Raw genomic sequence first — 17,500 nt, forward strand, 5'->3', positions numbered from 1 at the left:
AGCTTCCGAGATCAGGCGCTTTCAGGGTGGTATGGCCGCAGGTGTGAAAGTTTTTTATTTTACTTCTCTTATTCTGTTGCTGCTGCTGCTGCTGCTGCTGCTGCTGCTGCTGCTGCTGCTGCTGCTGCTGCTGCTGCTGCTGCTGCTGCTGCTGCTGCTGCTTGTCGTCAGACAAAAAGAATTATAAGCCCTGGGACAGGACAGAGAAGGTGAGAAGGTTCAAATAAGGGTTTAAAGCTTTGATGATGAGCAAGAAACACATGGCAAAAAGCTCTCCCCGGACTGTGAGAAAAAATTAAAAGCCTACAACACCTGGTATTCCCAAGAGGTCTCCCATCCAGGTACTAACCAGGCCCAACCCTGCTTAGCTTCCGAGATCAGACGAGATCGGGCGCTTTCAGGGTGGTATGGCCACAGGTGTGAAAGTTCTTTATTTTACTTCTCTTATTCTGTTGCTGCTGCTGCTGCTGCTGCTGCTGCTGCTGCTGCTGCTGCTGCTGCTGCTGCTTGTCGTCAGACAGAAAGAATTATAAGCCCTGGGACAGGACAGAGAAGGTGAGAAGGTTCAAATAAGGGTTTAAAGCTTTGATGATGAGCAAGAAACACATGGCAAAAAGCTCTCCCCGGACTGTGAGAAAAAATTAAAAGCCTACAACACCTGGTATTCCCAGGCGGTCTCCCATCCAGGTACTAACCAGGCCCAACCCTGCTTAGCTTCCGAAATCAGGCGCTTTCAGGGTGGTATGGCCGCAGGTGTGAAAGTTCTTTATTTTACTTCTCTTATTCTGTTGCTGCTGCTGTTGCTGTTGCTGCTGCTGCTGCTGCTGCTGCTGCTGCTGCTGCTTGTCGTCAGACAGAAAGAATTATAAGCCCTGGGACAGGACAGAGAAGGTGAGAAGGTTCAAATAAGGGTTTAAAGCTTTGATGATGAGCAAGAAACACATGGCAAAAAGCTCTCCCCGGACTGTGAGAAAAAATTAAAAGCCTACAACACCTGGTATTCCCAGGCGGTCTCCCATCCAGGTACTAACCAGGCCCAACCCTGCTTAGCTTCCGAGATCAGACGCTTTCAGGGTGGTATGGCCAAGGTGTGAAAGTTCTTTATTTTACTTCTCTTATTCTGTTGCTGCTGCTGCTGCTGCTGCTGCTGCTGCTGCTGCTGCTGCTGCTGCTGCTGCTGCTGCTGCTGCTGCTGCTGCTGCTGCTGCTGCTGCTGCTGCTGCTTGTCGTCAGACAGAAAGAATTATAAGCCCTGGGACAGGACAGAGAAGGTGAGAAGGTTCAAATAAGGGTTTAAAGCTTTGATGATGAGCAAGAAACACATGGCAAAAAGCTCTCCCCGGACTGTGAGAAAAAATTAAAAGCCTACAACACCTGGTATTCCCAGGCGGTCTCCCATCTAGGTACTAACCAGGCCCAACCCTGCTTAGCTTCCAAGATCAGACGAGATCGGGCGCTTTCAGGGTGGTATGGCCGCAGGTGTGAAAGTTTTTTATTTTACTTCTCTTATTCTGTTGCTGCTGCTGCTGCTGCTGCTGCTGCTGCTGCTGCTGCTGCTGCTGCTGCTGCTGCTTGTCGTCAGACAAAAAGAATTATAAGCCCTGGGACAGGACAGAGAAGGTGAGAAGGTTCAAATAAGGGTTTAAAGCTTTGATGATGAGCAAGAAACACATGGCAAAAAGCTCTCCCCGGACTGTGAGAAAAAATTAAAAGCCTACAACACCTGGTATTCCCAGGCGGTCTCCCATCCAGGTACTAACCAGGCCCAACCCTGCTTAGCTTCCGAGATCAGACGAGATCGGGCGCTTTCAGGGTGGTATGGCCGCAGGTGTGAAAGATTTTTATTTTACTTCTCTTATTCTGCTGCTGCTGCTGCTGCTGCTGCTGCTGCTGCTGCTGCTGCTGCTGCTGCTGCTGCTGCTGCTGCTGCTTGTCGTCAGACAGAAAGAATTATAAGCCCTGGGACAGGACAGAGAAGGTGAGAAGGTTCAAATAAGGGTTTAAAGCTTTGATGATGAGCAAGAAACACATGGCAAAAAGCTCTCCCCGGACTGTGAGAAAAGAAAAAGCCTACAACACCTGATATTCCCAGGCGGTCTCCCATCCAGGTACTAATCAGGGCCAACCCTGCTTAGCTTCCGAGATCAGACGAGATCGGGCGCTTTCAGGGTGGTATGGCTGCAGGTGTGAAAGTTTTTTATTTTACTTCTCTTATTCTTCTGCTGCTGCTGCTGCTGCTGCTGCTGCTGCTGCTGCTTGTCGTCAGACAGAAAGAATTATAAGCCCTGGGACAGGACAGAGAAGGTGAGAAGGTTCAAATAAGGGTTTAAAGCTTTGATGATGAGCAAGAAACACATGGCAAAAAGCTCTCCCCGGACTGTGAGAAAAAATTAAAAGCCTACAACACCTGGTATTCCCAGGCGGTCTCCCATCCAGGTACTAACCAGGCCCAACCCTGCTTAGCTTCCGAGATCAGGCGCTTTCAGGGTGGTATGGCCGCAGGTGTGAAAGTGTTTTATTTTACTTCTCTTATTCTGTTGCTGCTGCTGCTGCTTGTCATCAGACAGAAATAATTATAAGCCCTGGGACAGGACAGAGAAGGTGAGAAGGTTCAAATAAGGGTTTAAAGCTTTGATGATGAGCAAGAAACACATGGCAAAAAGCTCTCCCCGGACTGTGAGAAAAGAAAAAGCCTACAACACCTGGTATTCCCAGGCGGTCTCCCATCCAGGTACTAACCAGGCCCAACCCTGCTTAGCTTCCGAGATCAGGCGCTTTCAGGGTGGTATGGCCGCAGGTGTGAAAGCTCTTTATTTTACTTCTCTTATTCTGTTGCTGCTGCTGCTGCTGCTGCTGCTGCTGCTGCTGCTGCTGCTGCTGCTGCTGCTGCTGCTGCTGCTGCTGCTGCTGCTGCTGCTGCTGCTGCTGCTTGTCGTCAGACAGAAAGAATTATAAGCCCTGGGACAGGACAGAGAAGGTGAGAAGGTTCAAATAAGGGTTTAAAGCTTTGATGATGAGCAAGAAACACATGGCAAAAAGCTCTCCCCGGACTGTGAGAAAAAATTAAAAGCCTACAACACCTGGTATTCCCAGGCGGTCTCCCATCCAGGTACTAACCTGGCCCAACCCTGCTTAGCTTCCGAGATCAGACGAGATCGGGCGCTTTCAGGGTTGTATGGCCGCAGGTGTGAAAGTTTTTTATTTTACTTCTCTTATTCTGCTGCTGCTGCTGCTGCTGCTGCTGCTGCTGCTGCTGCTGCTGCTGCTGCTGCTGCTGCTTGTCGTCAGACAAAAAGAATTATAAGCCCTGGGACAGGACAGAGAAGGTGAGAAGGTTCAAATAAGGGTTTAAAGCTTTGATGATGAGCAAGAAACACATGGCAAAAAGCTCTCCCCGGACTGTGAGAAAAAATTAAAAGCCTACAACACCTGGTATTCCCAGGCGGTCACCCATCCAGGTACTAACCAGGCCCAACCCTGCTTAGCTTCCGAGATCAGACGAGATCGGGCGCTTTCAGGGTGGTATGGCCGCAGGTGTGGAAGTTTTTTATTTTACTTCTCTTATTCTGTTGCTGCTGCTGCTGCTGCTGCTGCTGCTGCTGCTGCTGCTGCTGCTGCTGCTGCTGCTGCTGCTGCTTGTCGTCAGACAAAAAGAATTATAAGCCCTGGGACAGGACAGAGAAGGTGAGAAGGTTCAAATAAGGGTTTAAAGCTTTGATGATGAGCAAGAAACACATGGCAAAAAGCTCTCCCCGGACTGTGAGAAAAAATTAAAAGCCTACAACACCTGGTATTCCCAGGCGGTCTCCCATCCAGGTACTAACCAGGCCCAACCCTGCTTAGCTTCCGAGATCAGACGAGATCGGGCGCTTTCAGGGTGGTATGGCCGCAGGTGTGAAAGTTCTTTATTTTACTTCTCTTATTCTGTTGCTGCTGCTGCTGCTGCTGCTGCTGCTGCTGCTGCTGCTGCTGCTGCTGCTTGTCGTCAGACAGAAAGAATTATAAGCCCTGGGACAGGACAGAGAAGGTGAGAAGGTTCAAATAAGGGTTTAAAGCTTTGATGATGAGCAAGAAACACATGGCAAAAAGCTCTCCCCGGACTGTGAGAAAAGAAAAAGCCTACAACACCTGGTATTCCCAGGCGGTCTCCCATCCAGGTACTAACCAGGCCCAACCCTGCTTAGCTTCCGAGATCAGACGAGATCGGGCGCTTTCAGGGTGGTATGGCCGCAGGTGTGAAAGTTTTTTATTTTACTTCTCTTATTCTGTTGCTGCTGCTGCTGCTGCTGCTGCTGCTGCTGCTGCTGCTGCTGCTGCTGCTGCTGCTGCTTGTCGTCAGACAGAAAGAATTATAAGCCCTGGGACAGGACAGAGAAGGTGAGAAGGTTCAAATAAGGGTTTAAAGCTTTGATGATGAGCAAGAAACACATGGCAAAAAGCTCTCCCCGGACTGTGAGAAAAGAAAAAGCCTACAACACCTGGTATTCCCAGGCGGTCTCCCATCCAGGTACTAACCAGGCCCAACCCTGCTTAGCTTCCGAGATCAGACGAGATCGGGCGCTTTCAGGGTGGTATGGCCGCAGGTGTGAAAGCTCTTTATTTTACTTCTCTTTTTCTGTTGCTGCTGCTGCTGCTGCTGCTGCTGCTGCTTGTCGTCAGACAGAAAGAATTATAAGCCCTGGGACAGGACAGAGAAGGTGAGAAGGTTCAAATAAGGGTTTAAAGCTTTGATGATGAGCAAGAAACACATGGCAAAAAGCTCTCCCCGGACTGTGAGAAAAAATTAAAAGCCTACAACACCTGGTATTCCCAGGCGGTGTCCCATCCAGGTACTAACCAGGCCCAACCCTGCTTAGCTTCCGAGATCAGACGAGATCGGGCGCTTTCAGGGTTGTATGGCCGCAGGTGTGAAAGTTTTTTATTTTACTTCTCTTATTCTGTTGCTGCTGCTGCTGCTGCTGCTGCTGCTGCTGCTGCTGCTGCTGCTGCTGCTGCTGCTGCTGCTGCTGCTTGTCGTCAGACAAAAAGAATTATAAGCCCTGGGACAGGACAGAGAAGGTGAGAAGGTTCAAATAAGGGTTTAAAGCTTTGATGATGAGCAAGAAACACATGGCAAAAAGCTCTCCCCGGACTGTGAGAAAAAATTAAAAGCCTACAACACCTGGTATTCCCAGGCGGTCTCCCATCCAGGTACTAACCAGGCCCAACCCTGCTTAGCTTCCGAGATCAGACGAGATCGGGCGCTTTCAGGGTGGTATGGCCGCAGGTGTGAAAGTTTTTTATTTTACTTCTCTTATTCTGTTGCTGCTGGTGCTGCTGCTGCTGCTGCTGCTGCTGCTGCTGCTGCTTGTCGTCAGACAGAAAGAATTATAAGCCCTGGGACAGGACAGAGAAGGTGAGAAGGTTCAAATAAGGGTTTAAAGCTTTGATGATGAGCAAGAAAAACATGGCAAAAAGCTCTCCCCGGACTGTGAGAAAAAATTAAAAGCCTACAACACCTGGTATTCCCAGGCGGTCTCCCATCCAGGTACTAACCAGGCCCAACCCTGCTTAGCTTCCGAGATCAGACGAGATCGGGCGCTTTCAGGGTGGTATGGCCGCAGGTGTGAAAGTTTTTTATTTTACTTCTCTTATTCTGTTGCTGCTGCTGCTGCTGCTGCTGCTGCTGCTGCTGCTGCTTGTCGTCAGACAAAAAGAATTATAAGCCCTGGGACAGGACAGAGAAGGTGAGAAGGTTCAAATAAGGGTTTAAAGCTTTGATGATGAGCAAGAAACACATGGCAAAAAGCTCTCCCCGGACTGTGAGAAAAGAAAAAGCCTACAACACCTGATATTCCCAGGCGGTCTCCCATCCAGGTACTAACCAGGGCCAACCCTGCTTAGCTTCCGAGATCAGACGAGATCGGGCGCTTTCAGGGTGGTATGGCTGCAGGTGTGAAAGTTTTTTATTTTACTTCTCTTATTCTGCTGCTGCTGCTGCTGCTGCTGCTGCTGCTGCTTATCGTCAGACAGAAAGAATTATAAGCCCTGGGACAGGACAGAGAAGGTGAGAAGGTTCAAATAAGGGTTTAAAGCTTTGATGATGAGCAAGAAACACATGGCAAAAAGCTCTCCCCGGACTGTGAGAAAAAATTAAAAGCCTACAACACCTGGTATTCCCAGGCGGTCTCCCATCCAGGTACTAACCAGGCCCAACCCTGCTTAGCTTCCGAGATCAGACGAGATCGGGCGCTTTCAGGGTTGTATGGCCGCAGGTGTGAAAGTTTTTTATTTTACTTCTCTTATTCTGTTGCTGCTGCTGCTGCTGCTGCTGCTGCTGCTGCTGCTGCTGCTGCTGCTGCTGCTTGTCGTCAGACAAAAAGAATTATAAGCCCTGGGACAGAGAAGGTGAGAAGGTTCAAATAAGGGTTTAAAGCTTTGATGATGAGCAAGAAACACATGGCAAAAAGCTCTCCCCGGACTGTGAGAAAAAATTAAAAGCCTACAACACCTGGTATTCCCAGGCGGTCTCCCATCCAGGTACTAACCAGGCCCAACCCTGCTTAGCTTCCGAGATCAGACGAGATCGGGCGCTTTCAGGGTGGTATGGCCGCAGGTGTGAAAGTTTTTTATTTTACTTCTCTTATTCTGTTGCTGCTGCTGCTGCTGCTGCTGCTGCTGCTGCTGCTGCTGCTTGTCGTCAGACAAAAAGAATTATAAGCCCTGGGACAGGACAGAGAAGGTGAGAAGGTTCAAATAAGGGTTTAAAGCTTTGATGATGAGCAAGAAACACATGGCAAAAAGCTCTCCCCGGACTGTGAGAAAAAATTAAAAGCCTACAACACCTGGTATTCCCAGGCGGTCTCCCATCCAGGTACTAACCAGGCCCAACCCTGCTTAGCTTCCGAGATCAGACGAGATCGGGCGCTTTCAGGGTGGTATGGCCGCAGGTGTGAAAGTTTTTTATTTTACTTCTCTTATTCTGCTGCTGCTGCTGCTGCTGCTGCTGCTGCTGCTTGTCGTCAGACAGAAAGAATTATAAGCCCTGGGACAGGACAGAGAAGGTGAGAAGGTTCAAATAAGGGTTTAAAGCTTTGATGATGAGCAAGAAACACATGGCAAAAAGCTCTCCCCGGACTGTGAGAAAAAATTAAAAGCCTACAGCACCTGGTATTCCCAGGCGGTCTCCCATCCAGGTACTAACCAGGCCCAACCCTGCTTAGCTTCCGAGATCAGGAGCTTTCAGGGTGATATGGCCGCAGGTGTGAAAGTGTTTTATTTTACTTCTCTTATTCTGTTGCTGCTGCTGCTGCTTGTCATCAGACAGAAATAATTATAAGCCCTGGGACAGGACAGAGAAGGTGAGAAGGTTCAAATAAGGGTTTAAAGCTTTGATGATGAGCAAGAAACACATGGCAAAAAGCTCTCCCCGGACTGTGAGAAAAGAAAAAGCCTACAACACCTGGTATTCCCAGGCGGTCTCCCATCCAGGTACTAACCAGGCCCAACCCTGCTTAGCTTCCGAGATCAGACGAGATCGGGCGCTTTCAGGGTGGTATGGCCACAGGTGTGAAAGCTCTTTATTTTACTTCTCTTATTCTGTTGCTGCTGCTGCTGCTGCTGCTGCTTGTCGTCAGACAGAAAGAATTATAAGCCCTGGGACAGGACAGAGAAGGTGAGAAGGTTCAATTAAGGGTTTAAAGCTTTGATGATGAGCAAGAAACACATGGCAAAAAGCTCTCCCCGGACTGTGAGAAAAAATTAAAAGCCTACAACACCTGGTATTCCCAGGCGGTCTCCCATCCAGGTACTAACCAGGCCCAACCCTGCTTAGCTTCCGAGATCAGACGAGATCGGGCGCTTTCAGGGTTGTATGGCCGCAGGTGTGAAAGTTTTTTATTTTACTTCTCTTATTCTGTTGCTGCTGCTGCTGCTGCTGCTGCTGCTGCTGCTGCTGCTGCTGCTGCTGCTGCTGCTGCTGCTTGTCGTCAGACAGAAAGAATTATAAGCCCTGGGACAGGACAGAGAAGGTGAGAAGGTTCAAATAAGGGTTTAAAGCTTTGATGATGAGCAAGAAACACATGGCAAAAAGCTCTCCCCGGACTGTGAGAAAAGAAAAAGCCTACAACACCTGGTATTCCCAGGCGGTCTCCCATCCAGGTACTAACCAGGCCCAACCCAGCTTAGCTTCCGAGATCAGGCGCTTTCAGGGTGGTATGGCCGCAGGTGTGAAAGTTTTTTATTTTACTTCTCTTATTCTGTTGCTGCTGCTGCTGCTGCTGCTGCTGCTGCTGCTGCTGCTGCTGCTGCTGCTGCTGCTGCTGCTGCTGCTGCTGCTGCTGCTGCTGCTGCTTGTCGTCAGACAGAAAGAATTATAAGCCCTGGGACAGGACAGAGAAGGTGAGAAGGTTCAAATAAGGGTTTAAAGCTTTGATGATGAGCAAGAAACACATGGCAAAAAGCTCTCCCCGGACTGTGAGAAAAAATTAAAAGCCTACAACACCTGGTATTCCCAGGCGGTCTCCCATCCAGGTACTAACCAGGCCCAACCCTGCTTAGCTTCCAAGATCAGACGAGATCGGGCGCTTTCAGGGTGGTATGGCCGCAGGTGTGAAAGTTTTTTATTTTACTTCTCTTACTCTGTTGCTGCTGCTGCTGCTGCTGCTGCTGCTGCTGCTGCTGCTGCTGCTGCTGCTGCTGCTGCTGCTGCTTGTCGTCAGACAAAAAGAATTATAAGCCCTGGGACAGGACAGAGAAGGTGAGAAGGTTCAAATAAGGGTTTAAAGCTTTGATGATGAGCAAGAAACACATGGCAAAAAGCTCTCCCCGGACTGTGAGAAAAAATTAAAAGCCTACAACACCTGGTATTCCCAGGCGGTCTCCCATCCAGGTACTAACCAGGCCCAACCCTGCTTAGCTTCCGAGATCGGGCGCTTTCAGGGTGGTATGGCCGCAGGTGTGAAAGTTCTTGATTTTACTTCTCTTATTCTGTTGCTGCTGCTGCTGCTGCTGCTGCTTGTCGTCAGACAGAAAGAATTATAAGCCCTGGGACAGGACAGAGAAGGTGAGAAGGTTCAAATAAGGGTTTAAAGCTTTGATGATGAGCAAGAAACACATGGCAAAAAGCTCTCCCCGGACTGTGAGAAAAAATTAAAAGCCTACAACACCTGGTATTCCCAGGCGGTCTCCCATCCAGGTACTAACCAGGCCCAACCCTGCTTAGCTTACAAGATCAGACAAGATCGGGCGCTTTCAGGGTGGTATGGCCGCAGGTGTGAAAGTTTTTTATTTTACTTCTCTTATTCTGTTGCTGCTGCTGCTGCTGCTGCTGCTGCTGCTGCTGCTGCTGCTGCTGCTGCTGCTGCTGCTGCTGCTGCTTGTCGTCAGACAAAAAGAATTATAAGCCCTGGGACAGGACAGAGAAGGTGAGAAGGTTCAAATAAGGGTTTAAAGCTTTGATGATGAGCAAGAAACACATGGCAAAAAGCTCTCCCCGGACTGTGAGAAAAAATTAAAAACCTACAACACCTGGTATTCCCAGGCGGTCTCCCATCCAGGTACTAACCAGGCCCAACCCTGCTTACTTTCCAAGATCAGACGAGATCGGGCGCTTTCAGGGTGGTATGGCCGCAGGTGTGAAAGTTCTTTATTTTACTTCTCTTATTCTGTTGCTGCTGCTGCTGCTGCTGCTGCTGCTGCTGCTGCTTGTCGTCAGACAGAAAGAATTATAAGCCCTGGGACAGGACAGAGAAGGTGAGAAGGTTCAAATAAGGGTTTAAAGCTTTGATGATGAGCAAGAAACACATGGCAAAAAGCTCTCCCCGGACTGTGAGAAAAAATTAAAAGCCTACAACACCTGGTATTCCCAGGCGGTCTCCCATCCAGGTACTAACCAGGCCCAACCCTGCTTAGCTTCCAAGATCAGACGAGATCGGGCGCTTTCAGGGTGGTATGGCCGCAGGTGTGAAAGTTTTTTATTTTACTTCTCTTATTCTGTTGCTGCTGCTGCTGCTGCTGCTGCTGCTGCTGCTGCTGCTGCTGCTGCTGCTGCTGCTGCTGCTGCTGCTGCTTGTCGTCAGACAGAAAGAATTATAAGCCCTGGGACAGGACAGAGAAGGTGAGAAGGTTCAAATAAGGGTTTAAAGCTTTGATGATGAGCAAGAAACACATGGCAAAAAGCTCTCCCCGGACTGTGAGAAAAAATTAAAAGCCTACAACACCTGGTATTCCCAGGCGGTCTCCCATCCAGGTACTAACCAGGCCCAACCCTGCTTAGCTTCCAAGATCAGACGAGATCAGGCGCTTTCAGGGTGGTATGGCCGCAGGTGTGAAAGTGTTTTATTTTACTTCTCTTATTCTGTTGCTGCTGCTGCTGCTTGTCATCAGACAGAAATAATTATAAGCCCTGGGACAGGACAGAGAAGGTGAGAAGGTTCAAATAAGGGTTTAAAGCTTTGATGATGAGCAAGAAACACATGGCAAAAAGCTCTCCCCGGACTGTGAGAAAAAATTAAAAGCCTACAACATCTGGTATTCCCAGGCGGTCTCCCATCCAGGTACTAACCAGGCCCAACCCTGCTTAGCTTCCAAGATCAGACGAGATCGGGCGCTTTCAGGGTGGTATGGCCACAGGTGTGAAAGTGTTTTATTTTACTTCTCTTATTCTGTTGCTGCTGCTGCTGCTTGTCGTCAGACAGAAAGAATTATAAGCCCTGGGACAGGACAGAGAAGGTGAGAAGGTTCAAATAAGGGTTTAAAGCTTTGATGATGAGCAAGAAACACATGGCAAAAAGCTCTCCCCGGACTGTGAGAAAAAATTAAAAGCCTACAACACCTGGTATTCCCAGGCGGTGTTCCATCCAGGTACTAACCAGGCCCAACCCTGCTTAGCTTCCGAGATCAGGCGCTTTCAGGGTGGTATGGCCGCAGGTGTGAAAGATTTTTATTTTACTTCTCTTATTCTGTTGCTGCTGCTGCTGCTGTTGCTGCTGTTGCTGCTGTTGCTGCTGTTGCTGCTGCTGCTGCTGTTGCTGCTGTTGCTGCTGCTGCTGCTGCTGCTGCTGCTGCTTGTCGTCAGACAAAAAGAATTATAAGCCCTGGGACAGGACAGAGAAGGTGAGAAGGTTCAAATAAGGGTTTAAAGCTTTGATGATGAGCAAGAAACACATGGCAAAAAGCTCTCCCCGGACTGTGAGAAAAAATTAAAAGCCTACAACACCTGGTATTCCCAGGCGGTCTCCCATCCAGGTACTAACCAGGCCCAACCCTGCTTAGCTTCCGAGATCAGGCGCTTTCAGGGAGGTATGGCCGCAGGTGTGAAAGTTTTTTATTTTACTTCTCTTATTCTGCTGCTGCTGCTGCTGCTGCTGCTGCTGCTGCTGCTGCTGCTGCTGCTGCTGCTGCTGCTGCTGCTGCTGCTGCTGCTGCTGCTGCTGCTGCTGCTGCTGCTGCTGCTGCTGCTGCTGCTGCTGCTGCTGCTGCTGCTGCTGCTGCTGCTGCTGCTGCTGCTTGTCGTCAGACAGAAAGAATTATAAGCCCTGGGACAGGACAGAGAAGGTGAGAAGGTTCAAATAAGGGTTTAAAGCTTTGATGATGAGCAAGAAACACATGGCAAAAAGCTCTCCCCGGACTGTGAGAAAAGAAAAAGCCTACAACACCTGGTATTCCCAGGCGGTCACCCATCCAGGTACTAACCAGGCCCAACCCTGCTTAGCTTCCGAGATCAGGCGCTTTCAGGGTGGTATGGCCGCAGGCGTGAAAGTTCTTTATTTTACTTCTCTTATTCTGTTGCTGCTGCTGCTGCTGCTGCTGCTTGTCGTCAGACAGAAAGAATTATAAGCCCTGGGACAGGACAGAGAAGGTGAGAAGGTTCAAATAAGGGTTTAAAGCTTTGATGATGAGCAAGAAACACATGGCAAAAAGCTCTCCCTGGACTGTGAGAAAAAATTAAAAGCCTACAACACCTGGTATTCCCAGGCGGTCTCCCATCCAGGTACTAACCAGGCCCAACCCTGCTTAGCTTCCAAGATCAGACGAGATCGGGCGCTTTCAGGGTGGTATGGCCGCAGGTGTGAAAGTCTTTTATTTTACTTCTCTTATTCTGTTGCTGCTGCTGCTGCTGCTGCTGCTGCTGCTGCTGCTGCTGCTGCTGCTGCTGCTGCTGCTGCTGCTGCTGCTGCTTGTCATCAGACAAAAAGAATTATAAGCCCTGGGACAGGACAGAGAAGGTGAGAAGGTTCAAATAAGGGTTTAAAGCTTTGATGATGAGCAAGAAACACATGGCAAAAAGCTCTCCCCGGACTGTGAGAAAAAATTAAAAGCCTACAACACCTGGTATTCCCAGGCGGTCTCCCATCCAGGTACTAACCAGGCCCAACCCTGCTTAGCTTCCAAGATCAGACGAGATCGGGCGCTTTCAGGGTGGTATGGCCGCAGGTGTGATAGTTTTTTATTTTACTTCTCTTATTCTGTTGCTGCTGCTGCTGCTGCTGCTGCTGCTGCTGCTGCTGCTGCTGCTGCTTGTCGTCAGACAAAAAGAATTATAAGCCCTGGGACAGGACAGAGAAGGTGAGAAGGTTCAAATAAGGGTTTAAAGCTTTGATGATGAGCAAGAAACACATGGCAAAAAGCTCTCCCCGGACTGTGAGAAAAAATTAAAAGCCTACAACACCTGGTATCCCCAGGCGGTCTCCCATCCAGGTACTAAGCAGGCCCAACCCTGCTTAGCTTCCAAGATCAGACGAGATCGGGCGCTTTCAGGGTGGTATGGCCGCAGGTGTGAAAGTTTTTTATTTTACTTCTCTTATTCTGTTGCTGCTGCTGCTGCTGCTGCTGCTGCTGCTGCTGCTGCTGCTGCTGCTGCTGCTGCTGCTGCTGCTGCTGCTTGTCGTCAGACAAAAAGAATTATAAGCCCTGGTACAGGACAGAGAAGGTGAGAAGGTTCAAATAAGGGTTTAAAGCTTTGATGATGAGCAAGAAACACATGGCAAAAAGCTCTCCCCGGACTGTGAGAAAAAATTAAAAGCCTACAACACCTGGTATCCCCAGGCGGTCTCCCATCCAGGTACTAAGCAGGCACAACCCTGCTTAGCTTCCAAGATCAGACGAGATCGGGCGCTTTCAGGGTGGTATGGCCGCAGGTGTGAAAGTTTTTTATTTTACTTCTCTTATTCTGTTGCTGCTGCTGCTGCTGCTGCTGCTGCTGCTGCTGCTGCTGCTGCTGCTGCTGCTGCTGCTTGTCGTCAGACAAAAAGAATTATAAGCCCTGGTACAGGACAGAGAAGGTGAGAAGGTTCAAATAAGGGTTTAAAGCTTTGATGATGAGCAAGAAACACATGGCAAAAAGCTCTCCCCGGACTGTGAGAAAAAATTAAAAGCCTACAACACCTGGTATTCCCAGGCGGTCTCCCATCCAGGTACTAACCAGGCCCAACCCTGCTTAGCTTCCAAGATCAGACGAGATCGGGCGCTTTCAGGGTGGTATAGACGCAGGTGTGAAAGCTTTTTATTTTACTTCTCTTATTCTGTTGCTGCTGCTGCTGCTGCTGCTGCTGCTGCTTGTCGTCAGACAAAAAGAATTATAAGCCCTGGGACAGGACAGAGAAGGTGAGAAGGTTCAAATAAGGGTTTAAAGCTTTGATGATGAGCAAGAAACACATGGCAAAAAGCTCTCCCCGGACTGTGAGAAAAAATTAAAAGCCTACAACACCTGGTATCCCCAGGCGGTCTCCCATCCAGGTACTAACCAGGCCCAACCCTGCTTAGCTTCCAAGATCAGACGAGATCGGGCGCTTTCAGGGTGGTATGGCCGCAGGTGTGAAAGTTTTTTATTTTACTTCTCTTATTCTGTTGCTGCTGCTGCTGCTGCTGCTGCTGCTGCTGCTGCTGCTGCTGCTGCTGCTGCTTGTCGTCAGACAAAAAGAATTATAAGCCCTGGTACAGGACAGAGAAGGTGAGAAGGTTCAAATAAGGGTTTAAAGCTTTGATGATGAGCAAGAAACATGGCAAAAAGCTCTCCCCGGACTGTGAGAAAAAATTAAAAGCCTACAACACCTGGTATTCCCAGGCGGTCTCCCATCCAGGTACTAACCAGGCCCAACCCTGCTTAGCTTCCGAGATCAGACGAGATCTGGCGCTTTCAGGGTGGTATGGCCACAGGTGTGAAAGTTCTTTATTTTACTTCTCTTATTCTGTTGCTGCTGCTGCTGCTGCTGCTGCTGCTGCTGCTGCTGCTGCTGCTGCTGCTGCTGCTGCTGCTGCTGCTGCTTGTCGTCAGACAGAAAGAATTATAAGCCCTGGGACAGGACAGAGAAGGTGAGAAGGTTCAAATAAGGGTTTAAAGCTTTGATGATGAGCAAGAAACACATGGCAAAAAGCTCTCCCCGGACTGTGAGAAAAAATTAAAAGCCTACAACACCTGGTATTCCCAGGCGGTCTCCCATCCAGGTATTAACCAGGCCCAACCCTGCTTAGCTTCCAAGATCAGACGAGATCGGGCGCTTTCAGGGTGGTATGGCCGCAGGTGTGAAAGTTTTTTATTTTACTTCTCTTATTCTGTTGCTGCTGCTGCTGCTGCTGCTGCTGCTGCTGCTGCTGCTGCTGCTGCTGCTTGTCGTCAGACAAAAAGAATTATAAGCCCTGGGACAGGACAGAGAAGGTGAGAAGGTTCAAATAAGGGTTTAAAGCTTTGATGATGAGCAAGAAACACATGGCAAAAAGCTCTCCCCGGACTGTGAGAAAAGAAAAAGCCTACAACACCTGGTATTCCCAGGCGGTCTCCCATCCAGGTACTAACCAGGCCCAACCCTGCTTAGCTTCCGAGATCAGACGAGATCGGGCGCTTTCAGGGTGGTATGGCCGCAGGTGTGAAAGCTCTTTATTTTACTTCTCTTATTCTGTTGCTGCTGCTGCTGCTGCTGCTGCTGCTGCTGCTGCTGCTGCTGCTGCTGCTTGTCGTCAGACAGAAAGAATTATAAGCCCTGGGACAGGACAGAGAAGGTGAGAAGGTTCAAATAAGGGTTTAAAGCTTTGATGATGAGCAAGAAACACATGGCAAAAAGCTCTCCCCGGACTGTGAGAAAAAATTAAAAGCCTACAACACCTGGTATTCCCAGGCGGTCTCCCATCCAGGTACTAACCAGGCCCAACCCTGCTTAGCTTCCGAGATCAGACGAGATCGGGCGCTTTCAGGGTGGTATGGCCGCAGGTGTGAAAGCTCTTTATTTTACTTCTCTTATTCTGTTGCTGCTGCTGCTGCTGCTGCTGCTGCTGCTGCTGCTGCTGCTGCTGCTGCTGCTGCTGCTGCTGCTTGTCGTCAGACAAAAAGAATTATAAGCCCTGGGACAGGACAGAGAAGGTGAGAAGGTTCAAATAAGGGTTTAAAGCTTTGATGATGAGCAAGAAACACATGGCAAAAAGCTCTCCCCGGACTGTGAGAAAAAATTAAAAGCCTACAACACCTGGTATTCCCAGGCGGTCTCCCATCCAGGTACTAACCAGGCCCAACCCTGCTTAGCTTCCGAGATCAGACGAGATCGGGCGCTTTCAGGGAGGTATGGCCGCAGGTGTGAAAGTTTTTTATTTTACTTCTCTTATTCTGTTGCTGCTGCTGCTGCTGCTGCTGCTGCTGCTGCTGCTGCTGCTGCTGCTGCTGCTTGTCGTCAGACAGAAAGAATTATAAGCCCTGGGACAGGACAGAGAAGGTGAGAAGGTTCAAATAAGGGTTTAAAGCTTTGATGATGAGCAAGAAACACATGGCAAAAAGCTCTCCCCGGACTGTGAGAAAAGAAAAAGCCTACAACACCTGGTATTCCCAGGCGGTCACCCATCCAGGTACTAACCAGGCCCAACCCTGCTTAGCTTCCGAGATCAGACGAGATCGGGCGCTTTCAGGGTGGTATGGCCGCAGGTGTGAAAGTTCTTTATTTTACTTCTCTTATTCTGTTGCTGCTGCTGCTGCTGCTGCTGCTGCTGCTGCTGCTGCTGCTGCTGCTTGTCGTCAGACAGAAAGAATTATAAGCCCTGGGACAGGACAGAGAAGGTGAGAAGGTTCAAATAAGGGTTTAAAGCTTTGATGATGAGCAAGAAACACATGGCAAAAAGCTCTCCCCGGACTGTGAGAAAAAATTAAAAGCCTACAACACCTGGTATTCCCAGGCGGTCTCCCATCCAGGTACTAACCAGGCCCAACCCTGCTTAGCTTCCAAGATCAGGCGCTTTCAGGGTGGTATGGCCGCAGGTATGAAAGTTTTTTATTTTACTTCTCTTATTCTGTTGCTGCTGCTGCTGCTGCTGCTGCTGCTGCTGCTGCTTGTCGTCAGACAAAAAGAATTATAAGCCCTGGGACAGGACAGAGAAGGTGAGAAGGTTCAAATAAGGGTTTAAAGCTTTGATGATGAGCAAGAAACACATGGCAAAAAGCTCTCCCCGGACTGTGAGAAAAAATTAAAAGCCTACAACACCTGGTATTCCCAGGCGGTCTCCCATCCAGGTACTAACCAGGCCCAACCCTGCTTAGCTTCCAAGATCAGACGAGATCGGGCGCTTTCAGGGTGGTATGGCCGCAGGTGTGAAAGTTTTTTATTTTACTTCTCTTATTCTGTTGCTGCTGCTGCTGCTGCTGCTGCTGCTGCTGCTGCTGCTGCTGCTGCTGCTGCTTGTCGTCAGACAAAAAGAATTATAAGCCCTGGGACAGGACAGAGAAGGTGAGAAGGTTCAAATAAGGGTTTAAAGCTTTGATGATGAGCAAGAAACACATGGCAAAAAGCTCTCCCCGGACTGTGAGAAAAAATTAAAAGCCTACAACACCTGGTATTCCCAGGCGGTCTCCCATCCAGGTACTAACCAGGCCCAACCCTGCTTAGTTTCCGAGATCAGACAAGATCGGGCGCTTTCAGGGTGGTATGGCCGCAGGTGTGAAAGTTCTTTATTTTACTTCTCTTATTCTGTTGCTGCTGCTGCTATTGCTGCTGCTGCTATTGCTGCTGCTGCTGCTGCTATTGCTGCTGCTGCTGCTATTGCTGCTGCTGCTGCTATTGCTGCTGCTGCTGCTATTGCTGCTGCTGCTGCTGCTGCTGCTGCTGCTTGTCGTCAGACAGAAAGAATTATAAGCCCTGGGACAGGACAGAGAAGGTGAGAAGGTTCAAATAAGGGTTTAAAGCTTTGATGATGAGCAAGAAACACATGGCAAAAAGCTCTCCCCGGACTGTGAGAAAAAATTAAAAGCCTACAACACCTGGTATTCCCAGGCGGTCTCCCATCCAGGTACTAACCAGGCCCAACCCTGCTTAGCTTCCAAGATCAGACGAGATCGGGCGCTTTCAGGGTGGTATGGCCGCAGGTGTGAAAGATTTTTATTTTACTTCTCTTATTCTGTTGCTGCTGCTGCTGCTGCTGCTGCTGCTGCTGCTGCTGCTGCTGCTTGTCGTCAGACAAAAAGAATTATAAGCCCTGGTACAGGACAGAGAAGGTGAGAAGGTTCAAATAAGGGTTTAAAGCTTTGATGATGAGCAAGAAACACATG

The 17,500-nt window shown here is 49.2% G+C and overlaps 38 non-coding genes and 13 pseudogenes across 38 annotated transcripts; all 51 read right to left on the reverse strand.

Annotated features, from left to right (window-relative positions):
* The window catches only part of LOC128487576 (uncharacterized), a 109-nt pseudogene extending 66 nt beyond the window's left edge, over positions 1-43 (reverse strand).
* Positions 44-300: 257 nt separating this feature from the next.
* LOC128484913 (5S ribosomal RNA) lies at positions 301-419 on the reverse strand. The gene has a single exon (XR_008351274.1). It is a non-coding gene; the product is annotated as a 5S ribosomal RNA (ribosomal RNA).
* Positions 420-646: 227 nt separating this feature from the next.
* Positions 647-755, reverse strand: LOC128487474 (uncharacterized; annotated as a pseudogene).
* A 227-nt stretch (positions 756-982) lies between these two features.
* Positions 983-1,090, reverse strand: LOC128487811 (uncharacterized; annotated as a pseudogene).
* A 272-nt stretch (positions 1,091-1,362) lies between these two features.
* LOC128485725 (5S ribosomal RNA) lies at positions 1,363-1,481 on the reverse strand. The gene has a single exon (XR_008352053.1). It is a non-coding gene; the product is annotated as a 5S ribosomal RNA (ribosomal RNA).
* A 230-nt stretch (positions 1,482-1,711) lies between these two features.
* Positions 1,712-1,830, reverse strand: LOC128485731 (5S ribosomal RNA). Its single transcript, XR_008352059.1, has one exon. It is a non-coding gene; the product is annotated as a 5S ribosomal RNA (ribosomal RNA).
* Positions 1,831-2,067: 237 nt separating this feature from the next.
* LOC128485861 (5S ribosomal RNA) lies at positions 2,068-2,186 on the reverse strand. Its single transcript, XR_008352188.1, has one exon. It is a non-coding gene; the product is annotated as a 5S ribosomal RNA (ribosomal RNA).
* A 209-nt stretch (positions 2,187-2,395) lies between these two features.
* Positions 2,396-2,504, reverse strand: LOC128487125 (uncharacterized; annotated as a pseudogene).
* Positions 2,505-2,690: 186 nt separating this feature from the next.
* LOC128487126 (uncharacterized) lies at positions 2,691-2,799 on the reverse strand (annotated as a pseudogene).
* Positions 2,800-3,068: 269 nt separating this feature from the next.
* LOC128485858 (5S ribosomal RNA) lies at positions 3,069-3,187 on the reverse strand. The gene has a single exon (XR_008352185.1). It is a non-coding gene; the product is annotated as a 5S ribosomal RNA (ribosomal RNA).
* A 230-nt stretch (positions 3,188-3,417) lies between these two features.
* LOC128487583 (5S ribosomal RNA) lies at positions 3,418-3,536 on the reverse strand. Its single transcript, XR_008353276.1, has one exon. It is a non-coding gene; the product is annotated as a 5S ribosomal RNA (ribosomal RNA).
* A 239-nt stretch (positions 3,537-3,775) lies between these two features.
* LOC128485742 (5S ribosomal RNA) lies at positions 3,776-3,894 on the reverse strand. The gene has a single exon (XR_008352070.1). It is a non-coding gene; the product is annotated as a 5S ribosomal RNA (ribosomal RNA).
* Positions 3,895-4,116: 222 nt separating this feature from the next.
* LOC128485753 (5S ribosomal RNA) lies at positions 4,117-4,235 on the reverse strand. The gene has a single exon (XR_008352081.1). It is a non-coding gene; the product is annotated as a 5S ribosomal RNA (ribosomal RNA).
* Positions 4,236-4,466: 231 nt separating this feature from the next.
* LOC128485764 (5S ribosomal RNA) lies at positions 4,467-4,585 on the reverse strand. The gene has a single exon (XR_008352092.1). It is a non-coding gene; the product is annotated as a 5S ribosomal RNA (ribosomal RNA).
* A 203-nt stretch (positions 4,586-4,788) lies between these two features.
* On the reverse strand, positions 4,789-4,907 carry LOC128486517 (5S ribosomal RNA). The gene has a single exon (XR_008352810.1). It is a non-coding gene; the product is annotated as a 5S ribosomal RNA (ribosomal RNA).
* Positions 4,908-5,149: 242 nt separating this feature from the next.
* On the reverse strand, positions 5,150-5,268 carry LOC128485775 (5S ribosomal RNA). Its single transcript, XR_008352103.1, has one exon. It is a non-coding gene; the product is annotated as a 5S ribosomal RNA (ribosomal RNA).
* A 218-nt stretch (positions 5,269-5,486) lies between these two features.
* LOC128485786 (5S ribosomal RNA) lies at positions 5,487-5,605 on the reverse strand. Its single transcript, XR_008352114.1, has one exon. It is a non-coding gene; the product is annotated as a 5S ribosomal RNA (ribosomal RNA).
* Positions 5,606-5,815: 210 nt separating this feature from the next.
* LOC128486244 (5S ribosomal RNA) lies at positions 5,816-5,934 on the reverse strand. Its single transcript, XR_008352552.1, has one exon. It is a non-coding gene; the product is annotated as a 5S ribosomal RNA (ribosomal RNA).
* Positions 5,935-6,137: 203 nt separating this feature from the next.
* Positions 6,138-6,256, reverse strand: LOC128485952 (5S ribosomal RNA). The gene has a single exon (XR_008352277.1). It is a non-coding gene; the product is annotated as a 5S ribosomal RNA (ribosomal RNA).
* A 222-nt stretch (positions 6,257-6,478) lies between these two features.
* LOC128485797 (5S ribosomal RNA) lies at positions 6,479-6,597 on the reverse strand. Its single transcript, XR_008352125.1, has one exon. It is a non-coding gene; the product is annotated as a 5S ribosomal RNA (ribosomal RNA).
* Positions 6,598-6,812: 215 nt separating this feature from the next.
* On the reverse strand, positions 6,813-6,931 carry LOC128485809 (5S ribosomal RNA). Its single transcript, XR_008352136.1, has one exon. It is a non-coding gene; the product is annotated as a 5S ribosomal RNA (ribosomal RNA).
* Positions 6,932-7,134: 203 nt separating this feature from the next.
* Positions 7,135-7,243, reverse strand: LOC128487365 (uncharacterized; annotated as a pseudogene).
* A 186-nt stretch (positions 7,244-7,429) lies between these two features.
* On the reverse strand, positions 7,430-7,548 carry LOC128484897 (5S ribosomal RNA). The gene has a single exon (XR_008351259.1). It is a non-coding gene; the product is annotated as a 5S ribosomal RNA (ribosomal RNA).
* Positions 7,549-7,745: 197 nt separating this feature from the next.
* Positions 7,746-7,864, reverse strand: LOC128485953 (5S ribosomal RNA). Its single transcript, XR_008352278.1, has one exon. It is a non-coding gene; the product is annotated as a 5S ribosomal RNA (ribosomal RNA).
* Positions 7,865-8,098: 234 nt separating this feature from the next.
* On the reverse strand, positions 8,099-8,207 carry LOC128487487 (uncharacterized; annotated as a pseudogene).
* Positions 8,208-8,470: 263 nt separating this feature from the next.
* LOC128485374 (5S ribosomal RNA) lies at positions 8,471-8,589 on the reverse strand. The gene has a single exon (XR_008351712.1). It is a non-coding gene; the product is annotated as a 5S ribosomal RNA (ribosomal RNA).
* Positions 8,590-8,828: 239 nt separating this feature from the next.
* LOC128486975 (uncharacterized) lies at positions 8,829-8,937 on the reverse strand (annotated as a pseudogene).
* A 197-nt stretch (positions 8,938-9,134) lies between these two features.
* LOC128486818 (5S ribosomal RNA) lies at positions 9,135-9,253 on the reverse strand. Its single transcript, XR_008353096.1, has one exon. It is a non-coding gene; the product is annotated as a 5S ribosomal RNA (ribosomal RNA).
* A 242-nt stretch (positions 9,254-9,495) lies between these two features.
* On the reverse strand, positions 9,496-9,614 carry LOC128486446 (5S ribosomal RNA). The gene has a single exon (XR_008352743.1). It is a non-coding gene; the product is annotated as a 5S ribosomal RNA (ribosomal RNA).
* Positions 9,615-9,823: 209 nt separating this feature from the next.
* Positions 9,824-9,942, reverse strand: LOC128485375 (5S ribosomal RNA). The gene has a single exon (XR_008351713.1). It is a non-coding gene; the product is annotated as a 5S ribosomal RNA (ribosomal RNA).
* A 245-nt stretch (positions 9,943-10,187) lies between these two features.
* Positions 10,188-10,306, reverse strand: LOC128486070 (5S ribosomal RNA). Its single transcript, XR_008352388.1, has one exon. It is a non-coding gene; the product is annotated as a 5S ribosomal RNA (ribosomal RNA).
* Positions 10,307-10,494: 188 nt separating this feature from the next.
* Positions 10,495-10,613, reverse strand: LOC128486679 (5S ribosomal RNA). Its single transcript, XR_008352964.1, has one exon. It is a non-coding gene; the product is annotated as a 5S ribosomal RNA (ribosomal RNA).
* Positions 10,614-10,801: 188 nt separating this feature from the next.
* On the reverse strand, positions 10,802-10,910 carry LOC128487660 (uncharacterized; annotated as a pseudogene).
* A 275-nt stretch (positions 10,911-11,185) lies between these two features.
* LOC128487375 (uncharacterized) lies at positions 11,186-11,294 on the reverse strand (annotated as a pseudogene).
* A 330-nt stretch (positions 11,295-11,624) lies between these two features.
* On the reverse strand, positions 11,625-11,733 carry LOC128486940 (uncharacterized; annotated as a pseudogene).
* A 197-nt stretch (positions 11,734-11,930) lies between these two features.
* On the reverse strand, positions 11,931-12,049 carry LOC128485377 (5S ribosomal RNA). Its single transcript, XR_008351715.1, has one exon. It is a non-coding gene; the product is annotated as a 5S ribosomal RNA (ribosomal RNA).
* A 248-nt stretch (positions 12,050-12,297) lies between these two features.
* On the reverse strand, positions 12,298-12,416 carry LOC128485378 (5S ribosomal RNA). Its single transcript, XR_008351716.1, has one exon. It is a non-coding gene; the product is annotated as a 5S ribosomal RNA (ribosomal RNA).
* A 221-nt stretch (positions 12,417-12,637) lies between these two features.
* Positions 12,638-12,756, reverse strand: LOC128486800 (5S ribosomal RNA). The gene has a single exon (XR_008353079.1). It is a non-coding gene; the product is annotated as a 5S ribosomal RNA (ribosomal RNA).
* A 245-nt stretch (positions 12,757-13,001) lies between these two features.
* Positions 13,002-13,120, reverse strand: LOC128487052 (uncharacterized; annotated as a pseudogene).
* A 233-nt stretch (positions 13,121-13,353) lies between these two features.
* LOC128486129 (5S ribosomal RNA) lies at positions 13,354-13,472 on the reverse strand. Its single transcript, XR_008352443.1, has one exon. It is a non-coding gene; the product is annotated as a 5S ribosomal RNA (ribosomal RNA).
* Positions 13,473-13,675: 203 nt separating this feature from the next.
* Positions 13,676-13,794, reverse strand: LOC128486461 (5S ribosomal RNA). The gene has a single exon (XR_008352757.1). It is a non-coding gene; the product is annotated as a 5S ribosomal RNA (ribosomal RNA).
* Positions 13,795-14,019: 225 nt separating this feature from the next.
* LOC128486047 (5S ribosomal RNA) lies at positions 14,020-14,138 on the reverse strand. Its single transcript, XR_008352366.1, has one exon. It is a non-coding gene; the product is annotated as a 5S ribosomal RNA (ribosomal RNA).
* Positions 14,139-14,383: 245 nt separating this feature from the next.
* Positions 14,384-14,502, reverse strand: LOC128486347 (5S ribosomal RNA). Its single transcript, XR_008352649.1, has one exon. It is a non-coding gene; the product is annotated as a 5S ribosomal RNA (ribosomal RNA).
* Positions 14,503-14,724: 222 nt separating this feature from the next.
* On the reverse strand, positions 14,725-14,843 carry LOC128485820 (5S ribosomal RNA). Its single transcript, XR_008352147.1, has one exon. It is a non-coding gene; the product is annotated as a 5S ribosomal RNA (ribosomal RNA).
* A 224-nt stretch (positions 14,844-15,067) lies between these two features.
* Positions 15,068-15,186, reverse strand: LOC128485832 (5S ribosomal RNA). The gene has a single exon (XR_008352159.1). It is a non-coding gene; the product is annotated as a 5S ribosomal RNA (ribosomal RNA).
* A 239-nt stretch (positions 15,187-15,425) lies between these two features.
* On the reverse strand, positions 15,426-15,544 carry LOC128484854 (5S ribosomal RNA). Its single transcript, XR_008351219.1, has one exon. It is a non-coding gene; the product is annotated as a 5S ribosomal RNA (ribosomal RNA).
* Positions 15,545-15,769: 225 nt separating this feature from the next.
* On the reverse strand, positions 15,770-15,888 carry LOC128487701 (5S ribosomal RNA). The gene has a single exon (XR_008353287.1). It is a non-coding gene; the product is annotated as a 5S ribosomal RNA (ribosomal RNA).
* Positions 15,889-16,109: 221 nt separating this feature from the next.
* LOC128487528 (uncharacterized) lies at positions 16,110-16,218 on the reverse strand (annotated as a pseudogene).
* A 209-nt stretch (positions 16,219-16,427) lies between these two features.
* Positions 16,428-16,546, reverse strand: LOC128485379 (5S ribosomal RNA). Its single transcript, XR_008351717.1, has one exon. It is a non-coding gene; the product is annotated as a 5S ribosomal RNA (ribosomal RNA).
* Positions 16,547-16,773: 227 nt separating this feature from the next.
* On the reverse strand, positions 16,774-16,892 carry LOC128486525 (5S ribosomal RNA). Its single transcript, XR_008352817.1, has one exon. It is a non-coding gene; the product is annotated as a 5S ribosomal RNA (ribosomal RNA).
* Positions 16,893-17,200: 308 nt separating this feature from the next.
* On the reverse strand, positions 17,201-17,319 carry LOC128485380 (5S ribosomal RNA). The gene has a single exon (XR_008351718.1). It is a non-coding gene; the product is annotated as a 5S ribosomal RNA (ribosomal RNA).
* Positions 17,320-17,500: the final 181 nt, after the last annotated feature.

This window comes from Spea bombifrons, chromosome 3 (genome assembly GCF_027358695.1).
Source record: "Spea bombifrons isolate aSpeBom1 chromosome 3, aSpeBom1.2.pri, whole genome shotgun sequence".
NCBI classification, from domain to species: domain Eukaryota; kingdom Metazoa; phylum Chordata; class Amphibia; order Anura; family Pelobatidae; genus Spea; species Spea bombifrons.